This window comes from Saimiri boliviensis, chromosome 1, assembly GCF_048565385.1.
Source record: "Saimiri boliviensis isolate mSaiBol1 chromosome 1, mSaiBol1.pri, whole genome shotgun sequence".
In the NCBI taxonomy this organism is placed as follows: domain Eukaryota; kingdom Metazoa; phylum Chordata; class Mammalia; order Primates; family Cebidae; genus Saimiri; species Saimiri boliviensis.
This window is the reverse complement of record NC_133449.1, coordinates 89576337-89603369: the sequence shown is the minus strand read 5'-3', so window position 1 is coordinate 89603369 and position 27033 is coordinate 89576337. Positions and strand designations below refer to the sequence as shown.

Below are 27033 nucleotides of genomic sequence, written 5' to 3'. Positions count from 1 at the left end.
ATATTGCAATGAGCCAAGATTGCACCACTGCACTCCAGGCTGGGTGACAGAGCAAGATTCCATTTCAAAAAAAAAAAAAAAGAGAGAGAGGAGATCCAAGATGGCTGATCACTAACAGCTCGGGATTGTAGCTCCCAGTGAAAGCGCAGAGAACGAGAGGACGCCACTCTTTCAGATGAATTCTTGCTGCTCACGCACCAGGAGATTCCCAGCGGAGGAGCCCCACAGGTCGCCAGCGCGACTCTTGTGACCGGCGAGGCGGTTTTGCCGGCGCCTCGGAGCGTTGGTTCTTGGTGCAGTCAGAAAAGCAACATCAATCTTAACGCCGCTGATTTAGTCGGTGCAATGGGTTGCTCAGATTTCGGCGCTGAGAATCAATAAGTTGGACGTCCACTCAGAAACCCAGTTACAAAGATGGTAATTATAAAGACCACAGATGGATAAATCTACAACGAAGGGAAGAAAACAGCCAAAAAAAGGCTGAGAATACCCAAGATCAGAATGCCTCTCCCTCAGCAGGGGATCACAGTTCCTCATCAGCAACGGAGCAAGGCTTGATGGAGAACGAGTGTGTTCCAATTACAGAGGCAGGCTTCAAAATGTGGATAATAAGAAACTTCTGTGAATTAAAAGAACTTGTTCTAACCCAATCCAAAGAAACTAAGAACTTTGAAAAAAGGTTTGATGAAATGTTAACAAGAATACACAATTTAGAGAGGAATATAAGTGAATTGATGGAGCTGAAAAACACAATACGAGAACTTAGTGAAGTATGCACAAGTTTTAACAGCCGAATTGATCAAGCAGAAGAAAGGATATCAGAGGTCGAAGACCAACTCAATGAAATAAAACGAGAAGACAAGATTAGAGAAAAAAGGATAAAAAGGAACGAGCAAAGTCTCCAAGAAATATGGGACTATGTGAAAAGATCTAATCTATGCTTGATAGGTGTACCTGAATGTGACGAAGAGAATGAATCCAAGCTGGAAGATACGCTTCAGGATATTATTCAGGAAAATTTTCCCAACCTAGTAAGGCAGGATAATGTTCAACTCCAGGTAATACAGAGAACACCACAAAGATATTCCTCAAGAAGAGCAACTCCAAGGCACATAATCATCAGATTCACCAGGGTTGGAATGAAGGAGAAAATACTAAGGGCAGCCAGAGAGAAAGGTCATGTTACCCACAAAGGGAAGCCTATCAGACTTACAGCAGATCTCTCAACAGAAACCCTACAAGCCAGAAGAGAGTGGGGACCAATATTCAACATCCTTAAAGAAAAGAACTTTCAACCAAGAATTTCACATCCAGCCAAACTAAGCTTCATAAGTGAAGGAAAAATAAAGTTTTTTGTGAACAAGCAAGCACTCAGAGATTTCATCACCACCAGGCCTGCTTTACAAGAGCTTCTGAAAGAAGCACTACACATAGAAAGGAACAAACAGTATCAGCCTTTCTAAAAAATACCAAAAAGTAAAGAGCATCAATATAATGAAGAATTTACATCAACTAATGGGCAAAACAGCCAGCTAATATTAAATGGTTGTATTAAACTCACATATATCATTATTAATTCTAAATTTAAATTGACTAAATCCCCCAATCCAAAGACAGACAGGCAATTTGGGTAAAAAACTAAAACCCATCAGTATGCTGCATCCAGACCCATCTCACATTCAAGGATACACAAAGACTCAAAACAAAGGGATGGAGAAAGATTAACCAACCAAACGGAGAGCAAAAATAAATAAATAAAAGGCAGAAGTTACAATTTTTGCCTCTGATAAAATAGTCGTTAAAGCAACAAAGATCAAAAGAAGCAATGAAGGACATTATATATGACAAAAGGATCAATGCAACAACAAGAAGAGCTAAAGATCCTAAATATATACGCACCCAATACAGGAATACCCAGACATACGAGACTTACAAAGAGACTTAGACTCCCACACAATAATAGTGGGAGACTTCAACATCAATATTAGACAGATCAATGAGACAGGAAATTAACAACGATATCCAGGACTTGAACTCAGATCTCGAACAAGTAAACTTAATTAACATTTATAGAACTCTCCACTTTAAATACACAAAATATACACTCTTATCAGTACCACATCATATCAACTTAGAAGTTTAAACGAAATATTGGTTGGCTCCTTGTTTGTTATTCTCTTCCCTCATTTTCTTTCATATCTCCATTATTAAGCACAATTATAGGCATACCCATATTTAGACTGCATTCTAGCTCGGGCAATAAAGCAATACCCCCATTCTCTCTCCCTCTTCGTCTTTCTCTTTCTTCCTCTTCTTTATTCTTTTTCTAATTATTCTTTTTTTCGCTCTCAAGAGAAAAGAAAAGAAAAAGAAAAAGAAATGACTAGTATGTTTTATTCTCATTTGCAAACCAAGGCTGCCAAGATTTCTGCTTGTGTGATATTATCAAGTTGTGGTATCACTTGTCTGTCCCTCAAAGCACTGGCTTCCAGGTTATACCAGGCTGGACTGCTGAGTTGCACACTAACATCTACAGTGTTCAGATCTACATTTACAGAGAATACACACCTAGAGCAGCCTATTAAATGTTTCACCTCGAAATGATGTCCAAGACATCCCACTCAGACTAACTACCAAAGGCCCTCAGCAAAATGGCCAAGTCGGTACAGTTTGTCTTTGGTGCTTTCTCACAGTCCCCATCTTTGCCTCATCCCCATGTCCCTTCTCCCCAGCCACAGTTTTTTGCTCTCAGCTCTACCGAAAAAAAAAAAAAAAAAAAAAAAAAAAAAAAAAAAAAAAAAGACTCGGGGGTGCTCAGGGAAGGCATTGAGAGAGATGAAGAGAATTTGGGTTTTTTTTTTTAGTGACTCTGACAGTAAATGATTCCTTCTGGGAGCACACAGATGTTTATGTGTCCACACCCAATCTGCTCTTACACATCTTCAAAGAGGTCCTCAGGGAAGGAGAGGGGGTCTGTGGGAACAAGATAAGGAAGGGGAAAAGTTCAGAAAGGAGAAGTTCTAATGACAGCTGTGCCCTTGAGAGCAGAAGAGAAGTTGTCCACATTTCCGGGTACCAGATAAGGATAATGTTGAACACCATGTCAGGTTTTTTGGAAACGTTGTACTTCCGCATGTTGTTATTTTTGTTATTACCTTCTGGTTTTCCATGATAATTAGTTCCAAAGCGCTTAAAATGAAAAGGGCCTGTGTATTTATTTTGATGCACAGCAAGACACAAGTATATCCCACCTACATTCACTCTTGAAGAAAAATGAGAACGAAGAACTCGAAAGGCTAACTGTGAAGTCTAAGAAGTCCCCAACAGTCCTTGAGCAATGCAACCCTCCTTACCCTCAAATGCTCCATGTTTTAACATGACCTTTCCTTTCTTTCCCTTAATCCAAACTTCTATGTGGGCAAAATAAGAAGAGAGAGTGCCTGGATCACCACAGCAAAATCAGGGAAGGCTTTACAGAAGACACATACATGTGTCTTAATGTGGTATCACCTCTAACAAAATACTCATATAATGCATATACATCAGTCACGGTGCCTGGGTCAGCCTCCACAGTATCTTCAGGGCAAGCATCACTTTTCATTTCCCAAAAGGAATAGCTACTTTCTATTTTGTTTCTGGAAAAACGAGGTAGGGCAGAGTCAGTCCTAAGAGAAATATCCAGTGGAAACATGTTTTAGAGTCTGCTAGATTCACTTCAGAGCCCACAATTTTCTTGCATGTATTCCTGAAAGTGATTATATTAACCAGACACAAATGGGAAACATTTTACATTAATGACTACAACTGTATTCCTTTTATCTTGCCAAAGCAAGAGTTTATATAATTTTCCTTTCATTCTGTTAATTATTCAGCATCAATGAAAACTACCCTTGCAGCAATTTTTACCAAAACCAGGTTTCCTATGTCATAATAGGAAAGGAAGACCCTGAATAGCCCATCAGAAGCAGAAGATCCCTTTTGTCAACCTTCTCATACCATCTCTAGCCCTGAGGATTCTTGTGACCTAACCATACTGAAACCGCCTTTGCAAAATATGACTGAGACAGTGAAAGAGTTCTAACTAACTGATTAGAAGCAAGATCTAACTTGCTTCAAACCTCCAAGCCATCCTTGTTCTTTCCTGGGCATCGGCTGAAGTAACTTTGGGAGAAACTTAGTTTACAGTTCATAATTTAAAACAGAGATGATAACAGCCCTTTCCTAAAGCAGACATCCTTCTTGTCTGGGAACTAGATTGCCTTTGTAGGAGTAACGTTAGCCACAAGATTAGAAATTATGGTTTAGGAGTCATGCAACTGGGGGCTACAAGATTCTGACCCTCCCTAAACTGCTCCTAAGATCAGTGCTTGAGATGTTTTGCAGACCCTGCACTTGATGGATCAGCTGGCACCACCCAGATCAATAAACTGGCTCTTATGATCCCGGGTGGCCCACCTAGGAACTGACTCAGTTCAAGACAGCTTTGACTCCCTATGATTTTACACCTAACCAATCAGCACTCCTGGCTTCCCCTCATCCACCAAGTGGCCCTAAAAACTCTGCTCCCTGAATACTTGGGGAGACTGATTTGAGTAATAATAAAACTCCAGTCTCCCGCATAGCCAGTTCTGTGTGAATTACTTTTTCTATTGCAAGTCCCCTGTCTTGAGAAACCAGCTCTGCCTAGGCAGCGGGCAATGTGAACCCTTTGGGTGGTTACAAACTGTTTACCTTCCCGGCTTCTAGGATGCCCTGCCATACTCATCCTCAAGGGACTCTAGAGTAGCACCCATTTCCTTCCCTGGCTTCCCTTCTCTTTGCTTCCTGGGTTTGGCACTGGTTGCTGGAAGAAATTAGGAGGCTATGGCCTACTTGAAGGTAGAGTGCAATAGTGTAGTGGTTATGAGGGTGGCCTCTGTAGTCTTACTGCTTGTATTACAATCCATGTTTCCTCCATTTAATAGTAGTGTTGCCCTGAGCAAATATATAAGCTCCCAAAGCCTGTAAAATGAGGATCGCAAATCTTTAATAGCCAGGCTGACAATGGTACAAACCTGACTTCTGCTAAAATAACAACTAATACATCCAAATTGGGTACCTCGTTTACACTTGTCAGTAAAGACAACTGATAGCCCTAATCCTGAGCGGGCATTTCACCTGAGTGGGCAGACACCATTTCTAGCCAGCCCAGCACTTATATAATATCTAATCAATAAAGCCAGATATTGCCAGCCAATAAGTAGCACTCTAAGACTTGGCTTTCTTAATATGAAAGAGAGCTAGTTTGTGTTTTCAGCTTTAGAAGATGTGGTAGCCAACCCCAAGGTGGCCCCCCACTGATCTACTCCTCCAGGTATTCATGTCCTTGGGTAGTTCTCTCCTATATTGTATCAGAGTTGGTCTATGTGATGGATAGAATATAGCAGACATGATGAAATGTCAATAACAAGGCTAAGTTACTAAAGACATTGAAACTTCTGCCTTGCTTTCTCTTGTACTACACTTTCTGGAGGATGCCATGGCTTGAGGCCTAGAGAAGAGAGACTCATGAAGCAAGGGAATGAAGTTTTCTTCAGTCTTTCTACATCCAGCAAGGAACTCAGGTCTTTTCAATGAGTGGGGTCAGATACCACTCTTGCCAAGAGCCATGAGTGTCAGTCATCTTAGAAGTCAATCCTCCATCCCAATCAAGCCTTCAGACGACTGCAGCCTTGGCCAACATCTTGACTGCAACTTCATGAGACATCCTAAGCCAGGAATATTCAGCTAAGCTGCTCCTGGAATGCCTACCCTCAGAAACTACGAGATAATAAATGTTTGTTGTTTTAAGCTGTTAAACTTTAGGTAACTTTTTGGATACCCAGCAATACACAACTAATATAAAACACTTTCTCGGTCTTTTTTTTTTTTTTGAGACGATGTCTCACTCTGTTACCCAGGCTGGAATGCAGTAGTGCGATCTCAGCTCACTGCAACCTCCACCACCTCGGTTCAAGTGATTCTTCTGCCTCAGCCTCCCAAGTAGCTGGGATTACAGGCAGATGCCACCACATCCATTTAATTTTGCATTTTTAGTAGAGATGGGGTTTCACCATGTTGGCCAGGCTGGTCTTGAACTCCCGACTTCAAGTGAACCAGCCACCTCAGCCTCCCACAGTGCTGGGATTACAGGCGTGAGTCACCGCACCCGGCCCACTTTCTCTCTTGAACCCCAGCTCCTAGAGCTAAACTCCACTGTATGCCTGGTCAACAGTAAAAGAAATTTCCACTCAGATCTCACACTGTGGCAATAATATCCTATCTCATCAGGTTGGGAGAATTAAGCAGATAGTGCATATAAAGTGATTAGTGTGAGCCCAGTACCTGTTAAGCACTCAACTGATGCTATTTACCCCTATTATACAGAAACATAGGCCTGTGGGTAGTTGCTCTGGCTCTTGGTGTCCAGGAGGCTTAATGCACAGCATAATTAATGAAGACTTAGAGCTAAGGGGACAGGGAAGGAAATCTGAATGGATCTTCCGCACTCCTAGTAGCTCATAGAGAGCAAGCCTCTAGCTGCTATAGCCAGGACCCTCTTCCATGTGGGCAGAAGGAACAGGTCAGAGAAAAAACATCCCCTTTTCTTGGTCCCTAAATTGGCAAAAACAGTATGTAAAATGGTAGAAAAAAATGTACTAAGTGAGGAAAGGGAAAGAAACAGGAAGTTAATGTATGAAAGTCATCTTCATCTGCTTCTTAATTTTGCCCTGGGACTACCTTGTTTATTTTCAGCTTCCCCTGGGCCAAGCAGAAACTGTGCACAATCATGCATTCTGCAGCTTAGGACACAGCACAGTCTACTGTCTAGCATTTGCTTGTGGCCCAGGCCACTTCCAGTATGCATGGGCTGTACAGAAAAGTGGTAGGTTCTGTGGGTGCAAGTCAGGAAGTTTATTACTGGGTCGTTTATTCTTAGGAGAACCACACCAGGAAGGAAAGGTAGTTGCTTAGAACACAAAAAAACAAAGTGAAGACTGATCTGAAAGTCTGTCAATCCATGTGCCAAACTAAAGTGATTAGGCAGAAGATAAACTGAAGAACAATTGAGAGCCAAGAATGGTCAGAGACAGATTAATATAAAATGGGTCACTTGGAGCAATCATGGAATTAATTTGTTGAATGTTGTTCATATGCTGAAACATTATTGTTAAATACACTAGATGTAAGCCTCATAATTTTCATCTTTTTGATCAGAATTATATTCCCAGGACCTAGATCAGAGCCTGGCTTATAGTAGGTGCTTCATAAATATTTGTTAAGTGAATGAATGAATTAATTAATGCAAATGTGATTCAATACAGCTCAAGAATTTGGGGTAAATTTAGAAAAACCTATTATTTAAGTATACACACAGATTTATTCTAATTTATACAGTTATGATTTACACTTTTTTTAGGGACAATCTCCCATATAACTCTGTAGTCAACGTGCATTATGCATTCTACTTGAAGACTTGGTCAGGTTTCAAGTTCTTCCTGACTAAAAACTTTGAGCTTCACTCACTAATTAGACAAATTAGAAAGAGTGTTCTAGCTTTGTGGGGTCTGGAAATAGAAGGGATAAGCAAGCTGGCTGTTACAAATATGTCATATGAGGAAATTATAGTTTGAATTCACAGGTCAATATGAACATATTAACATAGAATTAATTGTCCTTCAAGTGTTGTAAGCTGCCATGTCTTTAAGGGGTAGAAATATTCAACTAGCTGTCTAACATATGGGCCCCCAAATGATCTACTCTTAGAGAAACTCATTTGATAAGACCAACTGTTTCTCATCCTAAGACTCTCCAGTTTCATTGCCTTTCTGTTGTTTCATTTGTATGAATAAAGAAGAAACCTAAGAAATGTCTCTATTTTCTCTGCTCTTCCTGGTCTGGAATAGAGATGTGAACTCTACTTGTTTGACAAGAACCCTTTACTCTCTACCTTTAGGACTTTGAATCATTTCAGAAATCTCTTACTCAGTAAACAAATCTCTCTCCACAAGGAGATAATGCAGCCTAAAGTTCAGGTCAGAGTTTATATAGGAAAGACTACAGTTACCCATCAATTGTCCACAATTGACTTGGTTTGAGCTTCCCCAGAGCTCAACTTGGGAAGAGTATTGTCATCTGGAACCATTCTGTGCCAAATAATAACCATCTGCTTTCTATGTGCCCTTTATATTTGGACAAACAAAAATAATACCCTACATGACAATCCATTAATGCTTAGTTCACCAAAGACACTTAGTTCCACTTGTGAGCAGTCAGACCTCTGACAGCAATTCTTTGGGTATCAAGAATGGATCACCTAGAGAAAACCTGGGAAATACTGAGAATGTGCATTTCTAAAAAGAAAAATGCTCTTGATTCCTGTTTTGGAAACTTTTATCTTCCTATCTGTCTGTAATTGGATTACTCAGATGATGCACAAAGAGTGAGTGAACAATTATTTACATGAACCCTCGCTTAAGACCCTAAATTCTGACCATACTGATACTAGTTTAAAATAGTGTATGATTTGCTATAATCCTATTATTATTCCTATTTATAACATGTATCCTTATCTTCAAAGATAATCCACTACTGAAGTATTAGGGATTTGGGAGCTGTGGATAAAAGAAGTGAATTAAATTCATTTATTCAACAAGTATTATTGTATCTACTATCTAGGCCTGATACCAAGATAGTCACAATGACTGCCCTCAATAAATATAAAATCACCCCTGCAGTGGGATGCAGGAGTGATTTTATATTTATTGAGGGTAATCCTTGTGACTTTCCCACTTTCATCTTCATTCAGAAGGTACCTGTGTCTTTGTAGCTGTCTATTAATTGATTTATAACATTATATGCAGCACTAAATCAATGTGCACTATAATTACTTTTTTAAAGCTGGAGTTTCATAATTTTTATATTGTGTGCATCATGAAATTTGGGCAGTGAGCCTGGAACAAATATATTCACTTTTTCAGTTCTCCTTTCTGTCAAAGATTATCTTGTCAAAACAAATATAACCAGGAAAACACTTATTTTGAGAATCGGTGTTACTGTTGTCACAGTGCTATAAAATTTGCCACTCAACACTACTGATGACCTAAATAACAATGGTTGAGAAGCAGCAAGATTCCCAGGCTTCCCACATACCATTATTGCTTAGACAAAGAAAAGCAGGTGGTGAGAAAGTTCCAGCATCATAAAAGAGAATCACAAAGGCAAAGGTTTATAGCTTTGATGCTGCCCTGCCTTTGAGAAATCCCTTCAGAGGACAAAGGGCACTGGGGTGACTACTGTTTAAAATGAAAGTCTCCTTAGAACTACTATGAACGCAGGGGAGAGAAACAGACTTTAATACACACACACAGCTGGGCCTGGTGGTGCACGCTTATAGTCCCAGCTATTCAGGAGGCTGGGGTGGGAGGACTGCTTGAGTCCAGGAGTCCAAGGCTGCAGTGAGTGATGATGGTGCTACTGCACTCCAGTCTGGACAACAGAGCAAGACCCCAACTCTAAAATAAAAAAATAAAAATACACATTCATATGTACATCATATACATATATACAGACATATATGTATACACATATATACATATATACAGACATATATGTATACACATATATACATATATATCTATATTATATAAAGTAGTATATGTCTGAGGGAAAGTAATGGGAAGAAGTAAGCAAACCAAAGGGAAATTGTGTGTGAACACCTCTCACCTCAGGACTTTGAAAGGTAATACTTGGCTTTTTGAAGAAAGCACCTCACTGAAGAAGAGAGTGAATAGAATGAATTCCCACCTGGTGAGCCTGTTTTGTTTTGTTAGCATAGCACTAAGCAGCAGAATGTGCTGGAAAACTTTTCTGTACAAAGTGCAGTTTAGCCTCTGCTACGGCTGTGAAGCTGGTCATTTTAGGGTTCATAATTTGAAAAAGAAAATGAAAGTACCCTGGTGTTTTTACTTATTCCAACCACTAAAACGGAAGTTTCATGAGAGCACAAATGTGCTCACAGCTATAACCCTACATCTATAAATTGATAGTCCTCAATAAATATTTGTCAGTTGAATAAATGGATGAATTGAAGGATCAACCAACAAGATCAATGAGTATTGAGTGTTTTCTATATGTAATGGAGAATACACGAGTAGAAGGCCTAACTGCTGCCTACAGGAAACTTTGTAACCAGATAGAGACACGAAGTTAACCATCATGAAGTGATTGGAAAACAATGTGAAATAGTAATAATGGCAATAATGAAAGCTGGCTTATGAGCAGTTCAATTTGTAATGCTCTTAAGTACTTGGAAACAGAGATGATGCTGAAGCAGGCCTTAAACATTGATAGGATTTAAATAACCCTGCATGCTTACTAACCCTACTCTGCCAAGTGGCCCCGTGGGGGTTCTAGGGCACATCCTGAGATCCTCAGGAGCTTGTTCTAATCATTTTAAAATTTAAAAATCTGTTAAATTAATCTGTCAGCTCTACCTGTAAGATTGGCACTGCTTTCATTAGAGGAAGAAGGAAACACAAATAATGATTTTATAATATAGCTATGGTGACTGTATATTTAGAGCTTCAACTCCAGTCATACAATAGGACATCATATTTGAAATTGAGACTCTATAGAAAAATCTGTGCTCAACAAATACTTTCAAACTGTCTGATTGATACAGATCCCATGGCCCTTGTCTCACTCATCACAGGTAATGAGTTATTGTGACATAAAGCAGATGCTGTTTCTTTGCTTTAATGATACTTCAGGAAAGTTAGCTTTCAGAGAGAGCTTTGTTGAAGACTTGAAGACTGATATGGGAAACAGATTCATCTCCGCATAGCCCCTTAACATCTTAAAGTCAAAAGATCAATGGATGGAATGAATCCAAGCTGTTTTGTTTGTCCAATCTGAATAAAGTTGAGGATGTATATCTGAACAGATAGTGAGGGATCCTCCAGCTTTCCAGAAAGATTTTGTGATACCACCATACTAACACTACCATACCTACACATATACATTCCCAGGAGTTTCCCTTAATATTTTTTTCCAAGAATATCTTGAATGCCAAGACTTTTTATTTCCTACTTTGCTGGCCTCTTGCTTGTTTTCTTCCTACACTGTCCGTAAGTCAGGCACAGATAAAATGTGTGTTTGTCTGTTATTCCAAGAACAGTCCTTGTTGAATTTAATGGAGAAAATGCGGTCACACTAGGACTTTTGGAAGAAACTGACAAGTGTCCTGAAATGAAAGCAATGCACACAAAAGTCTCTTTCAAAGCTCTCTGTTTGCACTATTCTTAAGGAAAATAAAAACAAAAAGAAGATAAACCTTTTGATTGAGAAGCAAAAACAAAACAGGTGCAGAAAAATATACACAAAAAATGTACAGTATAGCTTTATGAGTTAATATATGGCAAACATCTTTGCAAGCACCATCCAAGCCAAGAAACAGTACTCTGTCAACCCAACCCCAGCCCAGAAGCTTCTCCAAATGCTCATTCAAATTATAACGTCCTCTTTCCCCAGAAGTGACCACTATTCTGGGTACTAAAGAAATTTACTTTCTTTACAGAATTATCACCCAAATGTAAAAAATACATCCCATGTGCATCCCTATTGCTTTGTCTTGTCTGTTAACACTTTTTTTCTTTTAATTCTGTTCCAAGTTATAGGTTCCTCCTCCAATTCTCTTTACACCCTATCTGTGAAGAACCCAGACCATCTACTCCCCTACACTCTGAATGTTGCTGACTATGCACTTACGAAGCAGTTCAACCAGTTTCTCTGTCCTCTTTATTTCCTGCAGATTGGCAGCTAGATCTGGGGGTATGATCAAACTCAACTTTGAACCCTTTGGGAAGACTAGGCAATGGTGTTTTCATAACCTGCTTGTCTCTTTTTGTAATATCAGCAGCTGTTGGTGCTCACTGCCTATATCCATTAAATCATTGGGGGTTAAAAAGTGGTGACACTTTGATTCTATCATTTCTTTTAAATTTATTAGGCAGAATAATTTCATATAAAGATGGTTCCCCTCATTAACTATTTAGTAATATAATGGTACTGTTCATAAAAGTTAGGACAAATGTTTGATTCTTCTCTATTACCAACTTTCAAGACATGAATCCGTTCTCTATCATCTTCCAAAGAAGACCAACTTAAAACAAACAACTATATTTATATATACATATATGTGTAGAAATATATCACTTTGAACACATGTATTTAAATATAATTTATGAGTTTTAATAAATTATTACCAACTTTGAGGCTCAAATTGTAATCGGTTATGTCTTTGGCCAGTGGAAACCTTTTTAGGCTGGCTCCTGGGTCTTTGGACGTGACCCTGGTAAGTCTCTGGGTTGGTTTTTGTTTTTTGTTTTTTGTTTTTTTTTTTGGCGGTGGTGGGGTGGGCGGGGTTTGAGACAGAGTCTTGCTCTATTGCCCAGGATGGAGTGCAGTGGCATGATCTCGGCTCACTGCAAACTCTGCCTCCCGGGTTCAAGCAATTCTTTTTTTTTTTTTTTTTTTTTTTTTTTTGAGACGGAGTTTCGCTCTTGTTACCCAGGCTGGAGTGCAATGGCGCGATCTCGGCTCACCGCAACCTCCGCCTCCTGGGTTCAGGTAATTCTCCTGCCTCAGCCTCCTGAGTAGCTGGGATTACAGGCACACGCCACCATGCCCAGCTAATTTTTTGTATTTTTAGTAGAGACGGGGTTTCACCATGTCGACCAGGATGGTCTCGATCTCTTGACCTCCTGATCCACCCACCTCGGCCTCCCAAAGTGCTGGGATTACAGGCTTGAGCCACCGCGCCCGGCTCAAGCAATTCTTATGCCTCAGCCTCCCCAGTAGCTGGGATTACAGGCACCTGCCACCACACCCAGCTAATTTTTGTATGTTTAGTAGAGACGGGGTTTCACCATGTTGGCCACGCTGGCCTCAAACTCCTGACCAAGTAATCTGCCTGAGTTGGCCTCCCAAAGCCTGATTCTCAAGGGCAGAGAATATCTGATAATTATTGTTCACTTTATCCTGTATTACACATATCATAGGCTCAGAAAAATATAGATTTACTGAGAACAGCTAAAATCGTTTTCATATATTCTTTCCCCCTTTTCTCCTCCTTTGTAATAATTGTACTGTTTTTACATTGTCAGACAGCCATTACATACTACGCTCTCTCTCTTACCACTTGTTTAGTCTTAGTCCTATAAGTAATCACTTGCTAATGCTCATGAGCAGTCCTTATGTCAATGTCTCTAATCATTTTGGTTGTCTAAAGTTCATTTTCTAGCAGATTCCTCAGGGAAAGAAAGGGAAAGCAATATTCCCTGAGTTTTTGCATGTTGATAACTGTCTTTTATACTTGAAGGTTGGCTTTGATGGATATAAAATCCTTGGCTCACGTTTTCTTTGAGTATCTCAAATATGGTACCTTATTTTTATCTGGCATGAAGTATTATTTACAAATTTGCTAATCTGTGTTTGCCTCATAAAATCACATGGGTTTGAGAGGTTTTTTTTGTTTTTGTTTTTGCCTAAATGTCTACAGATATTTTTGTATGTTTTTTAAAAGTCCATGAATTTTACTAAATTATATCTTGGTATTGGGTATTCTGAATTACTATTCTCAGGCTATGGTGTGCTCTTTCAACATGTAACTTAAAATTTTTTTCTTGTTAGCCGGGCGCGGTGGCTCAAGCCTGTAATCCCAGCACTTTGGGAGGCTGAGGCGGGTGGATCACGAGGTCAAGAGATCGAGACCATCCTGGTCAACATGGTGAAACCCCGTCTCTACTAAAGATACAAAAAAATTAGCTGGGCATGGTGGCACGTGCCTGTAATCCCAGCTACTCAGGAGGCTGAGGCAGGAGAATTGCTTGAACCCAGGAGGCGGAGGTTGCGGTGAGCCGAGATCGCGCCATTGCACTCCAGCCTGGGTAACAAGAGCGAAACTCCGTCTCAAAAAAAAAAAAAAAATTTTTTTTCTTGTTATATCAGGAAAGATCTTGAATTATGGTTCTGAGTATCTGTTCAGTTTGATTTCTCGTATGGGGGGACTTCCTATTATCTATATGTTGGCTCTTCTTTGTCTTCAGTATTTTCACCTTCTATTGAATTGCTTCCCTTTTAGTGTTTTTTATTCTTAAAATCTTTATTTTTTTTACTCTCTCTTCTCTTATTACGTTATCTGTAGCTTATTCTCTTGTGTTTTTTCTAGTTAAGACTTTATTGCTTAAGTGATTTTTATTTCGAATTCTCTGAGTTCTATCATCTCATTTCTGAGATTTACAAATCTGATTTATAGATTTTTACCATGTTTTATATTATTTTCTTAATGCTTTTTAGCTTATTTTGAAATTGAAAGTTAAAATCCTAATGTGTTCTGTGGACAAATGTCTTCAGTGTGCTTTTGTTGCCTGAATTTATGTCATTCTGCTTTTATTTTTGCATAGTAACTAATTTACTGCTCATCCTTATGTGAAAAAGGTTTTTCTCAACTTTTAGGAGACATGACTGAAGGTGTCTTTGCTAACTTCAGAAAGCTCTTTGTTTTGTCTCATAAATCAATATTTAAAAGTAGCTGTTTGCCTCGAGATTTTCTAGCTGTGGGTCTTCTTTCCTTTGTCTCTATTGTTTTTATCCTGATCCATTTTGATTCCAATGTCAGAAGTCTGGTTCCTGCTCCATTCTGGAAAGAAGCCCTGTCTGGTCAGTTTTTTTGTTTTTTTGTTTTGTTTGTTTTGTTTTGTTTTTTGAGACGGAGTTTCGCTCTTGTTACCCAGGCTGGAGTGCAATGGCGCGATCTCAGCTCACCGCAACCTCTGCCTCCTGGGCTCAGGCAATTCTCCTGCCTCAGCCTCCTGAGTAGCTGAGATTACAGGCATGTGCCACCATGCCCAGCTAATTTTTTTTTTTTTTTTTTTTTGTATTTTTCGTAGAGACGGGGTTTCACCATGTTGACCAGGATGGTCTCGATTTCTTGACCTCGTGATCCACCCGCCTCGGCCTCCCAAAGTGCTGGGATTACAGGCTTGCGCCACCGTGCCCGGCCCGTCTGGTCAGTTTTTTTTTTTTTTTTTTTTTTTTTTTTTTTTTTTTTTGAGACGGAGTTTCACTCTTGTTACCCAGGCTGGAGTGCAATGGCGCGATCTCAGCTCACCGCAACCTCCGCCTCCTGGGTTCAAGCAATTCTCCTGCCTCAGCCTCCTGAGTAGCTGGGATTACAGGCACGCACCACCGTGCCCAGCTAATTTTTTGTATTTTTAGTAGAGACGGGGTTTCACCATGTTGACCAGGATGGTCTCGATCTCTTGACCTCGTGATCCACCCGCCTCGGCCTCCCAAAGTGCTGGGATTACAGGCTTGCGCCACCGTGCCCGGCCCGTCTGGTCAGTTTTATAAATTCATTGTGGCCAAAGTGTTCTAGCTCATTCTGTCCTTAATGTGGGCCTCTTGTAGTCATCTGCTTTTCCAGTGGGGGAAAAGACCTCCCAATTTCTGTTACTATTCTTGAATTGGTCTGTTGCACTTTGCACTCACTAAATATCTGTTGGCTATTTTTCTTACTCTGCTCTCAGGTTTATCAGGGTCCTACTGTTTTCCTCTGTCTTCTCCCACACAAATGGCAGATCTTGCAGATATTAATTATTTGTTCTAATTTGCTTGTATAATAGTTCCCACCCCCCATCCATGGAGGATATGTTCCAAAACTCCCAGTGGGTGGCTGAAGCTGCAAATAATTCCAAACCCTGTATATACTATGTTTTTCCCATACATACATACCTATGATAAAGTTTAATTTGTAGATTAGGCACAGTAAGAGATTAACAACAATAAAAGAGAACCATTATAAAAATATACTGTAATAAAACTTATGTGAATGTGTCTCTCTCTTTCTCAAAATATCTTATTGTACTGTGCCATGAGAAATCACAGAAAGCAAAACTGTGGGTAAGGGGGGACTACTAGTATTTGGGATTTTCTGGGGATGCTTTATCACCTGATTTTATTGTAAATGTTTTTGGTTTTGCTATCTAGCAAATCTATTTGTTGTTATGTTAGGATTTTGAGAGACTAAAAAAACTGTCATTGCTATCGTAGTCCCAGAATTTTCTCAATCCTAATACATTTTTTAGATGTATATTTAAAGCACAACAGAATTCTCCTGCACACTGCCCAAAACAACATGACCTCCTGACACAGCAGGTTACATCATAGATCTTGGGCTGGAAAAAGCCTCAAGAGATATCTGGTTCAGCTCCCTGGAATTAGGCAGGAAAAGCACCATCCTAAATTCAGAATAGATAACAGGAGCACTCAGAAATTAAGTAGGAAATATAACCTATTATTGTTTAATGGTTTTAAATTTTGGTGTTTTTTTATATACTGTTCATGCAATCGAAAAACTAAACATAAATATATACCACAGAATGTTACTCAAATTAAACACACAAACAGTTCCAAAATATAAACATCAGGTTTTTGGTACATTTGGGTACAGATGAGTGTTAAAAATTCTGTATTTACTATAGCCATGAATTGGAAATATTAATTTAAAATATATGCTTTTCAAAATAAATCTGAAAATGAGCTAAATGCAACATCCAATTCAACCAGTTTGTGAATAGCTTTGTGAGTGAGCTAGAATATTTTAAGGCAAATTCTTGTGAATTAACTAGGGAATCAGATCTGATGATGGTAAAATACAGAACTAACAAATGATAGTTTTTTTTTTTTAAAAAAAAAAGATGGTTCTCCATAATAATGAAAAGAAATAACTGTAATACAAGACGAAAATAACCTAAAAGTAAACAGAACATGTCATTAATAGAGTCCTTCATTATCTAGCATAGCCTATAATGGAGGAAACAGCAAATGTAATTCTCTTATCTTACCATAGGCAGTAAGCACACACTGTAAAATCCATCTCTTCATTTTCTAGTTGAAAAGATCATTGCAGAAAATGCCTGCCAGGGAGTAGAGGTCATGCTGATTTATTGGCAATTAAACCTGCAGGATTTCTGCACTCCCTTCAAAACAAAGTATCTGAGCCTATTCAGCCAGGATGATTACATAGTGGGTTATCTACTAAAACCCAGGAGTCTTTCTCTTAGTGCACAACAGATACAATTGACTTGGTCGTATTTAGAAAATTACTGTTATTTTCTGTGCAGTCTCTTGTTGTATCTTCCTAAACACCTCAGCCCAAAGAATTACCTTGTTAGTCAATTTAATAAAGCAGAATCTTACCAAGTGATACATGATTCAGCTTGGAAGCATAAGAACTTTGGTAAAAATACTAGCATGGACTCACTTGAAGCAAATGAATGTATTGCTGAATCTATGTAATCTGTCTATGGTGGCTTAGCCATTGCTTTCTAAAATGTTGGCTAGTTTGGGATGATGTTTTAGAGTTTAATAATCAAAATTAATTAGCTTTTATCCATTTCATGTCTAGACACAAACCAAGTTACTGAGGTTAGCTGTTTAAACCATGGATGCTATTTACATACAGATATTTCCACTTGTTCTACAGATGGTGACAGGCAGGCAGGCTCAGGTGCTAGGAATGATGGAATCTCAGCAATATAGGTAAGGTAGAAAAGAGGAAGAAGGTAGAAACAGGATGGGTGAGGGTGGAAAAAGTGATCAAATCAGTATTTCTGCCTCTGCCCAACCCCTTCTACCAGAATAAATATGTTTATACCTGAGTTATTCTCCTTAGAAACAGGAAGATGGCTACTGTACACTACACCAAATAGGATCACCTGCCTCAGGCACTAGCCTAACACCATTCCTAGCTTCCTCTTCCTTCCTCCCAGCCTGTGTGGCTATGGTCTCATTTATTCATCCATCCATTAACTTATTCAGTTAATATTTTTTGAGATTTTAATATGTGCCAGTTACTGTTCTAGGCTCTTGAAATATACCATGCCTCTGTAATGCACTGGTTTTTTTCTTTACTTTTTAACTTATGAAATATTAAATAAAATTGATATACTTATTTTCAAAAATAAAAATGAATATAAAGAAGACTTTTTTAAAAAACGTAGTCTTGCCGGGCGCGGTGGCTCAAGCCTGTAATCCCAGCACTTTGGGAGGCTGAGGCGGGTGGATCACGAGGTCGAGAGATCGAGACCATCCTGGTCAACATGGTGAAACCCCGTCTCTACTAAAAATACAGAAAACTAGCTGGGCGTGGTGGCGCGTGCCTGTAATCCCAGCTACTCAGGAGGCTGAGGCAGGAGAATTGCCTGAACCCAGGAGGTGGAGGTTGCGGTGAGCTGAGATCGCGCCATTGCACTCCAGCCTGGGTAACAAGAGCAAAACTCCGTCTCAAAAAAAAAAAAAAAAAAAAAAAAAAAAGTAGTCTTACACTGTCACCTGGGCCAGAGTGTAATGGCATGATCTCAGCTCACTGCAACCTCCCACTCCCAGGTTCAAGCAATTCTGCCTCCTCTTAAGTGGCTGGGATTACAGGTGCCCACCACCACGCCCAGCTAATTTTTTCTATTTTTAGTAGAGACAGGGTTTCACCATGTTGGCCAGGATGGTCTCCAGCTCCTGACCTTGTGATCTGCCTGCCTCGGCCTCCCAATGTGCTGGGACCATGCCTGGCCTAAAGAAGATATTTTAAGCTGCAGATAATCCCAACAAATACTGTTAAACATTTCACTGCATATCTTTCTGATCTTCTTTTCGTCAGGCCTCCATGTGCAAGCCCAGACCCAGAAAGTCTAAAGTCCTGCCTGCCTCGGCTGATCACTCCCACCCCGACCCTGCATTTGCCATTACCCCTGATCACCCAGGCGGCGCTTCCCTGGGACATCAACTCACTCTGCCATCTTATCTGTTATTATAACAATGTGAATACTCCTCACCCCACCCTGCCATCTTAACTGTTCTTATGATAATGTGAATACTCCTCACCCCACCCTGCCATCTTAACTGCTCTTATGCCTTACCTCCCCCCCCACCATCATTGTAACTGAACTTATGGTAATATATACTCCTTGCCCCTACCCCTACCACTGTAACAGATCTTACTCTGTAACACTCCTGCTCACTCCCCAAAAGATTTGCCCCAACCTATAAAACCTACTCTTATCGCACTGCCCTTCACCAATGCCCTTTTCAGCCTTAGCCCACCTGCACCCAGGTGAATAAACAGTCATGTTGCTCACACAAAGCCTGTTTGGGGGTCTCTTCATTTTGAGACGGAGTTTCGCTCTTGTTACCCAGGCTGGAGTGCAATGGCTCGATCTCGGCTCACCGCAACCTCTGCCTCCTGGGTTCAGGCAATTCTCCTGCCTCAGCCTCCCGAGTAGCTGGGATTACAGGCACGTGCCACCATGCCCAGCTAATTTTTTGTATTTTTAGTAGAGACGGGGTTTCACCATGTTGACCAGGATGGTCTCGATCTCTCGACCTCGTGATCCACCCGCCTCGGCCTCCCAAAGTGCTGGGATTACAGGCTTGAGCCACCGCGCCCAGCCCCTCTTTTAATGTTTTTAAGTTGAAATATCCAAGCATACAAAATATTACAGATCAATAAAACAAACACTCTTGTGTCCATTACACAGTTTAAAAATGGCTCTTTGAAGTGGTTATATCAACTTACACTACTACAAATAATGTTCACATAATGTACTCTTTGTGTATAAATAAATATACACATGCCCACATTCACACATGTCATATGTATATGCTGTGAATAAGGTATATGTATCAGAGCTCAGAAGACACAAGGCCAAATATTCCCACCAGCATTTCTTTTCTTTTCTTCCTCGTCCTGATCCACATTCTCTCACCTTCCTGTCCTTCAAGATCCAGCTCCAGTCCCTCAGGAGGCCTTATTTTGTCACCAGGTTCCACACATCTCTCCTTTCCCTGACTTCCTGAGGCTGCCCCTCACATGTACTCACCATCCACAAGGTATATTTAGTGTTTAAGGACCTATGCTCCAACTCTACATCATAAAATCAGCTCCTCAAAGGCAGGAACCATCCTTAGGATCTATTGGCCTCTCCCAGAATTCAGTGCCACATTCATGATGAACCCACCATGTTCTTAATGAGGTTAGTGAATTGTTGACAGAATGAAGGTAGTTTCATTTTCCTCACATAGAGAGGTCTGGTCATATTCTTGGAGCAACTTCTTAGTAACAGCTATCCTCTCCTATACTGGTAGTATTTGGATCCACTCAAGATGCCCATCTCCACACCCTTTGTCCCAACAATTTCATTGCTGTTACATACCCTAGAGAAAATCCCTCAGAGGCGTTCCTCCCTTTCTTTCACACGCTCCTCTTAGTGAATTCCCAAGGCAGCAACATGTACTTAGGCTAATCTTCTTGAAGCTGCTCCAAGTGGTAAGATCATTCTTTGAAAACCACAGCCACATATAGGCCAGCAAATACAGACTCACAGTTCATCTTTGTTCAACTTAGAAGAAATCTATTACTGAGAGTCTTCAGTCTACTCAGTTACCCGAGTACATTCTATTCTTAGTTCTGGGTCCTTGAGAAGTCTGGATTCTCCAGTTTCTATTTCTAGCTATCTTCTAGTATTTTTCAATATCCTGAGCAATATACCCTTTCTGGCATGTCTATAATCCCAAACCTTGTTGTGTTTCCCTCAATAGGATATCAAATATTCAGATTTATTTTCTTATCAGATTTTACTTTCTTTCATTTTGACAGCAACATGGTGTAGTGAAAAGAAAGCAGTAACTTTAGAGTGGATAGAACTGGATTTGAATCTCTGCTCTATCATTTTATCATGCTATGTTAAGCAAGTCATGGAATCTCCATCATTTGTCAGGTAGGGAAATCTGTCTTATGGTTGCTGAGAGAATTAAATGAGATAACATAGGGTAAGTGTGTTTATCATAGTGTCCTGCATATAGTAGATGCTTGACAATGATTCACATAATTCATTTCATTTTCTTCCCTCCCTCTGAATTATCAACAGGTATTTCTTCTTGAATACAGATAGAGTAGGAAGGCACCTAAGTGACTGCAAAGGACTCCATTAAAGTGCACTCAAAATAATCTCTACTCCTAGTTGCATCACAGAAATTCTACCAGTACCAATTACCAATTAATTATTTTGTACTCCTAATTGACAAGTATTTAAGTCCCTTCACCACCATAGGCAAGCTTATTAAGCATTTTGTCCCAGGACAGGGAAATCCAATGCGAACCTGTTGCCAAACAATTTAGTGGGGCCCTAAAAGAGACTCTCATCTATCCAGTTGGGCTGAGAGACCTATTTAGTATTTGGTATCTCCTAAACACAGAAATATTTCTTTTGGATAATTATATATCTATCCTTATACTGACACACATACAAAAACCAATGGTGTCATTACACCAGAGATATCTGCCCCATTGTGAATGTATTTTTTTGTCACAGGCTTTCTAAAATATTTTAAGAATATTTTAAAATAACATATTACATAAAATATTCAATTACATTTTTATAATAAAAATATCTATTATCAGTAAGATTTCTGTCAGTAAGATCCAGTATTAATTTCCTTACTCCGTACATCCACATCAAGGTAAATGCTTTGAATGGTAAAGCAGCTAGAAAAAGAGTTCATTCTGAACTACTTATCCGAAAAAGCTATTGGAAGGACTCAGACACACTTAATTATCAAAGTAGAGCTATCCTAGATCACCACGGGACTTGGGTAACTTGAGACTAAGAAAAAAGAAATCATTCATTAGGAAGTGTGAGAAATATCTTAGGGTTGATTTTGTTTAAATGCCAATGTGAATTGATTATTAGCATTTGCAAGAGCTGTGCAAATAACACCACCTATGGGGCTAAACCAATGTGGAATTGTTACAGAGCAATTAATTCACTTTCAAGCTTTTTGTATTACCAGCACCTTATTTCCCTAGTGTAGACAGACAATTTGATTTAAGAAAAAAAATCAACCAAAAACTGTGATATTCTGCCAACAAGATTACAGGGGGGGTGGTGAAAGAACAACCCCTAGTCAAATGCAAATTGTAGTCATATTAGCATGTTAATGAGCTAAGTGATAAACTGTGGGGTCAAATTTCCCCTTCTTCGGCTTAGCTAGCACTCAAGAAGGGCTTATTTTTAAATGTTTGGGAAACCTAGGAACAGCAGCAATTAAGGATTATTATGTGAACATTATCTGTTCAGCAATATTAAAAATTAATAGATGGGACTTAACTAAAATGAGACATAATTCTTCCTAACGATTTACAAGTTATCTAGAAACATAGCTTAAAGGAGATATATTTAACTATTCTAAATTTAGAGTAAAGTCTTTTCATATATATTGCGGTTTTTTTAAATTTATATCTGTTTTATCTAGTTGAAGGAAAATTCGAGGAAGAAATTTAACATGTCACTGTCTATAAATTTAACATGTTTAGAGATATCAGTTTCTCTTTTTTAACCACTTATCAAAGAAGTCTTTCCTGATTGAACTTACTCCCATCACCTAATTTCACCCTCACAAAGCAGCTTTGTGCTTTCATAGAACTTTTCATAATCACTAGCTTCTACATGCTCATGTTCATTTTATAAGCAGACTTCACTGTATTTTACAGCACCTGACTCAGTTTCTCATCTGCTGGTCAGGCTCTGGAAAGCTGAATGAAAACAGAAGGCAGCCAGAAGGTACAGTGAGGACAACTTGCCACAGTGTAGGCCCTCCTCCCTCTTTCTGTGTGTCCCCTCTATCCTTGCTGCCACTTCCAGAAGCTTTGTAACCATGGGCAAGTTACTGAATCTCCCTGGACTTCAACTTTGACATTTGTAAAATAGAGATGATAAAGTTTTAGGTCCAAGGCAATGGCCTCAACCTTGGCTGCATGATGGAATCATCTGGAGAACTTTAAAAAATACTGAAGACTGGGTACATCCCAGAGCTTCTAAATTCATCAGTACAGTTATTGCCAGGGAATGGGAAGCTTTAAACTCCCCAGGAGATTGTAAAGTGCAACTGAGGTTGAGAACCAATATTCTAAGGAGTGTTATGAGAATTAAATAAAACAGAGGGGAAAAGAGCAGCTAATAAATAGAAGGAGGTCAAAATTCATTTGTTTCCTTCTTTCTCCAGTTAGTTTTACTATTTGTATTGATAGCTATATTTGATCCTAGCTAGAAGCTGAGGAACAGAGAATTTGTTCAAAGACTTTTTTTAAGAACTTTCCACTTTGAAATAATTTTAAACTTAGAAAAAAAATTTGCAAGAATAGTGTAAAGAATTCCCATATACCTTTCACCCAGATTTACCAATTGTTTTTTTTTTTTTTTTTTTTTTTTTTTGAGACGGAGTTTCGCTCTTGTTACCCAGGCTGGAGTGCAATGGCGCGATCTTGGCTCACCGCAACCTCCGCCTCCTGGGTTCAGGCAATTCTCCCGCCTCAGCCTCCTGAGTAGCTGGGATTACAGGCACGAGCCACCATGCCCAGCTAATTTTTTGTATTTTTAGTAGAGACGGGGTTTCACCATGTTGACCAGGATGGTCTCGATCAATCGACCTTGTGATCCACCCGCCTCAGCCTCCCAAAGTGCTGGGATTACAGGCTTGAGCCACCGCGCCCGGCCCAGATTTACCAATTGTTAACAATAAACCACATTTGCTGTATCACTCCTCCGTTCGCTGTATGTACATATTTTTTTTCTGAACTAGTTGAGAGATAGTTACAGGAAACCTGTCCCTTTACCCCTAAATAGCATATATTTACTAAAAACAAAGAAAAGAGACAATTATTTGGAAAATTTAATATTGATACAATGTTAATATCTAATCTGCTGTGCATATGTAATTATTTCTAATTTTCTTAATGATGTTCCACAACATCCCTCCCATCACAGTTCCCCACCCCCACGCCCTTCAGGATTCAATCCAGGATCATGCATAGTAGTTGTCACGCCTCTTTAGTTTCTTTTAATCTGGAATAATTCTCCTTTTCATAACATTGACTTTCTTTAAAGTACAGGCTAATTGTTTTGTATCTCATGCCATCTTTTTTGGTAAGTGTTCAATTAAATGATTTTTAGTAAACTTAGAAGTATGCAGTCATCACTAAAATCCAATTCTTTTTTTTTTCTTTTTCAAAGAGATGGGGTTTCATCACGTTGGCCAGGCTGGTCTCAAACTCCTAACCTCAAGTGATTCTCCCACCTTGTCCTCCCAAAGTGCTGGGATTATAGGCGTGAGCCACCGTGCCTGGCTAAAATCCAATTCTTGAACATGCTTATCATCCTCAAATGTTCCATTTTCCCCCAATCCCACCTCCAGCCCTATAAGCCACTGCTGATTTGCTTTCTCTGTAATTTTGCCTTTTTCAGAATGTCACATAAATGGAACCATACAATACACAGTCTTTATGTTTGGCTTCTTTTACTTAGACTAGTGTGTTTCAGGTTCACCTATTTGTAGCATATCTCTGGAGGTTGTTCCTTTTTTATTGCTGAATAATATTCTTGTGTATGAATATACCACATTGGTGGACAGCTTCTAGGATAGTCCCCAGTGATTCCCATTTCCTAGTATTCATGCCCTTGTGTAATTACCTCCCAATGAGTATGGGCTGGACTTAGTGCCTTGCTCCTAATGGACAGAATGTGGCAGAAGTGATGGAACGTCACTTCTGAGACCTGGTTATACAAAGACTATGACTTTCATCTTGGGAGCTCTCATTCTCTCATTCTCTCTCACTTTCTAAGAGCCCTTGGGCTGAGTAGCCATGTTGTGAGCAGCCCTATATAGAGGTCCACGTAGCAAGCAACTTACTGTTTGGCTATGGAAGAGGTTATGTTAGATATACTTCTCAGATGATTGTTTCTAGGGCATTGTTTCTCAAGGGGTGGTCCCTGGACCGAGAAGATTATCATCCTGTAGGATCTTGACAGAAATTTGAACTATCATGACCCAGCTCCATACCAGATGTATTAAATCAGAAATGGAGTGTAAGACCCAATAATCCATGTTTAACAAGCCCTCTAGCTGATTCCAATGTATGCTAAAGTGTGAGAACTATTGTTTTAGGGAATAACTTAGTTTTATTAATAAAAAAATATTTTTAAAACATGTTTTTATATGTCTTAGAGCAAGTTTCCTACTCAAATAAGTTTAAATCTTGATTATATTCTTGATCTGTAATTTAAGAATTCTAAAACTCCCAGAATTCAAGGAAAAGGCAAGGGTGGGAACAAGGCAATCACCCTATTGGGCTTCTCTTTGAAAATGATGTAGCTACCCACTCCCTAGGTTTCTGTGTCTCCTCTCTCAAATGTTGAAATTAGGAGAAATTAATCTGTTTAACTATGCAGTGGGGTACATCTCCTTGGGCCATCAAATTGTTCATTGATGACTGCCTTACCTAAGTCCAGGGTAGGGAGTAGGGTCACATAGCCCAGATGGGCCAATAAGGGCTCTGTTGTTGTGGAAGCAGGAGTCAAAATCTTTTGGAACAGAGGATGGATATAATTAATTCATCTCCAATACACGATTTATGTTTTATATTATATAACATCAAATAGACAAGAATGTATTTCATTTCATTACATTTTTCTTACTTAACATGTTGCATTTGAGTTTCTAAATTGGTTTGGAAAAGGAGGAAGATACAGGCGCGGCCAGAGAGCAGAAGTCCCATGCAATACAGCAATTGGGGAGGTATTCAATACATTTCTCTATTAAAAGGCAACAAAGACACCCAAGAAAGGCCCACTAAATAAAAGAGATGAATTATTCCATTAGCCAGATTAACTGAATTAAGATTGTTATTTTTTTCTTTTAGGGATTCAAAGATATATTTTTAAAGAGTGTGAATTGCAGTATTTACTCATAAGGAAATAAAGTCGGCCAGGTGCAGTGGTTTACACCTGCAATCCCAACACTTTGGGAAGCTGCAGCGGGCAAATCACCTGAGGTCAGGAATTTGAGACCAGCTTAACCAACATGGAGAAGCCCCATCTTTACTAAAAATACAATATTAGCCAGGCATGGTGGCACATGCCTGTAATCCAAGCTACTTGGGAGGCTTAGACAGGAGAACTGCTTGAATCTGGGAGGCAGAGGTTGCGGTGAGCCAAGGTCGCACCACTGCACTCTAGTCTGGGCAATAAGAGCGAAACTCCATCTCAAAAAAATAAAAATAAAGTCAATGGTAGTTTACACTTGCTCAAGGTGACATCATCATTGGTGGAATTATATATTGTATCTAGCTATTTCCTGAACAGTTTATCACTTTTTAATAAATATTGCCTGGGCCTTTTTGGTCCTGGCTGCCCTGTTTCTACTACACTACATTCTCATCAGCCATGGATGATTGTTTCAGAGGTAGATACCTGACCAAGGAGAAAAAAGCTACTTCAGCTAATCAGATTCTCTGACTCAATAGTTAAATACCTGAACTGCATGAATGATGTGGCACTGGACTCCTGCTACTGACAGTCCAGAACTGTATTGATTCTTGTGCTTCCTGAGAGTGTTCCATTTCCTTTTCCTTGCAGACCATGAGATGATATTTTATAATGCAATTCCCTTTAAAGTAATTTATTGTTTAAGGACACATATAGTGATGGTAAAATCTATAAAGAATTACAAGAGAGTAATTATCTCAAAGAGCAGTGTAACAGTTGCCTCTGAAGGAGAGGGAGGGAGATATTTTCAGATGGGCAAATAAGGGCCTTTTAAGGTATAGCTGTGTTGTATTCTTTACCTACTGGTGGTTACTGTAGAGTTACTTTTGATATTCATACATTATTAATAGAGTAAGAGTAATATTTCACATGCTCTTGTTCTATATGACACAATTTCTCAAAAAATATTTTTAACTTGAGCTAATTTAGTGGGTTTCTATTCCTTTCAAGCAAACATATTTCAAGACCCATAGTTATTAAAGATAATTTAGTAGTAGTATTCATTCAAATAAAATGTGTGTGTGTGTGTGTGTGTGTGTGTGTGTGTGTGTGTGTGTGTGTGTATTTAAAGCATGCTATT

At 39.3% G+C, this 27033-nt stretch overlaps 1 long non-coding RNA gene across 1 annotated transcript in view; it reads right to left on the bottom strand.

Annotated features, from left to right (window-relative positions):
* LOC141581051 (uncharacterized) overlaps positions 1-27033 on the bottom strand; it is a 285372-nt gene that overhangs the window by 236359 nt on the left and 21980 nt on the right. The window lies entirely within an intron of this gene.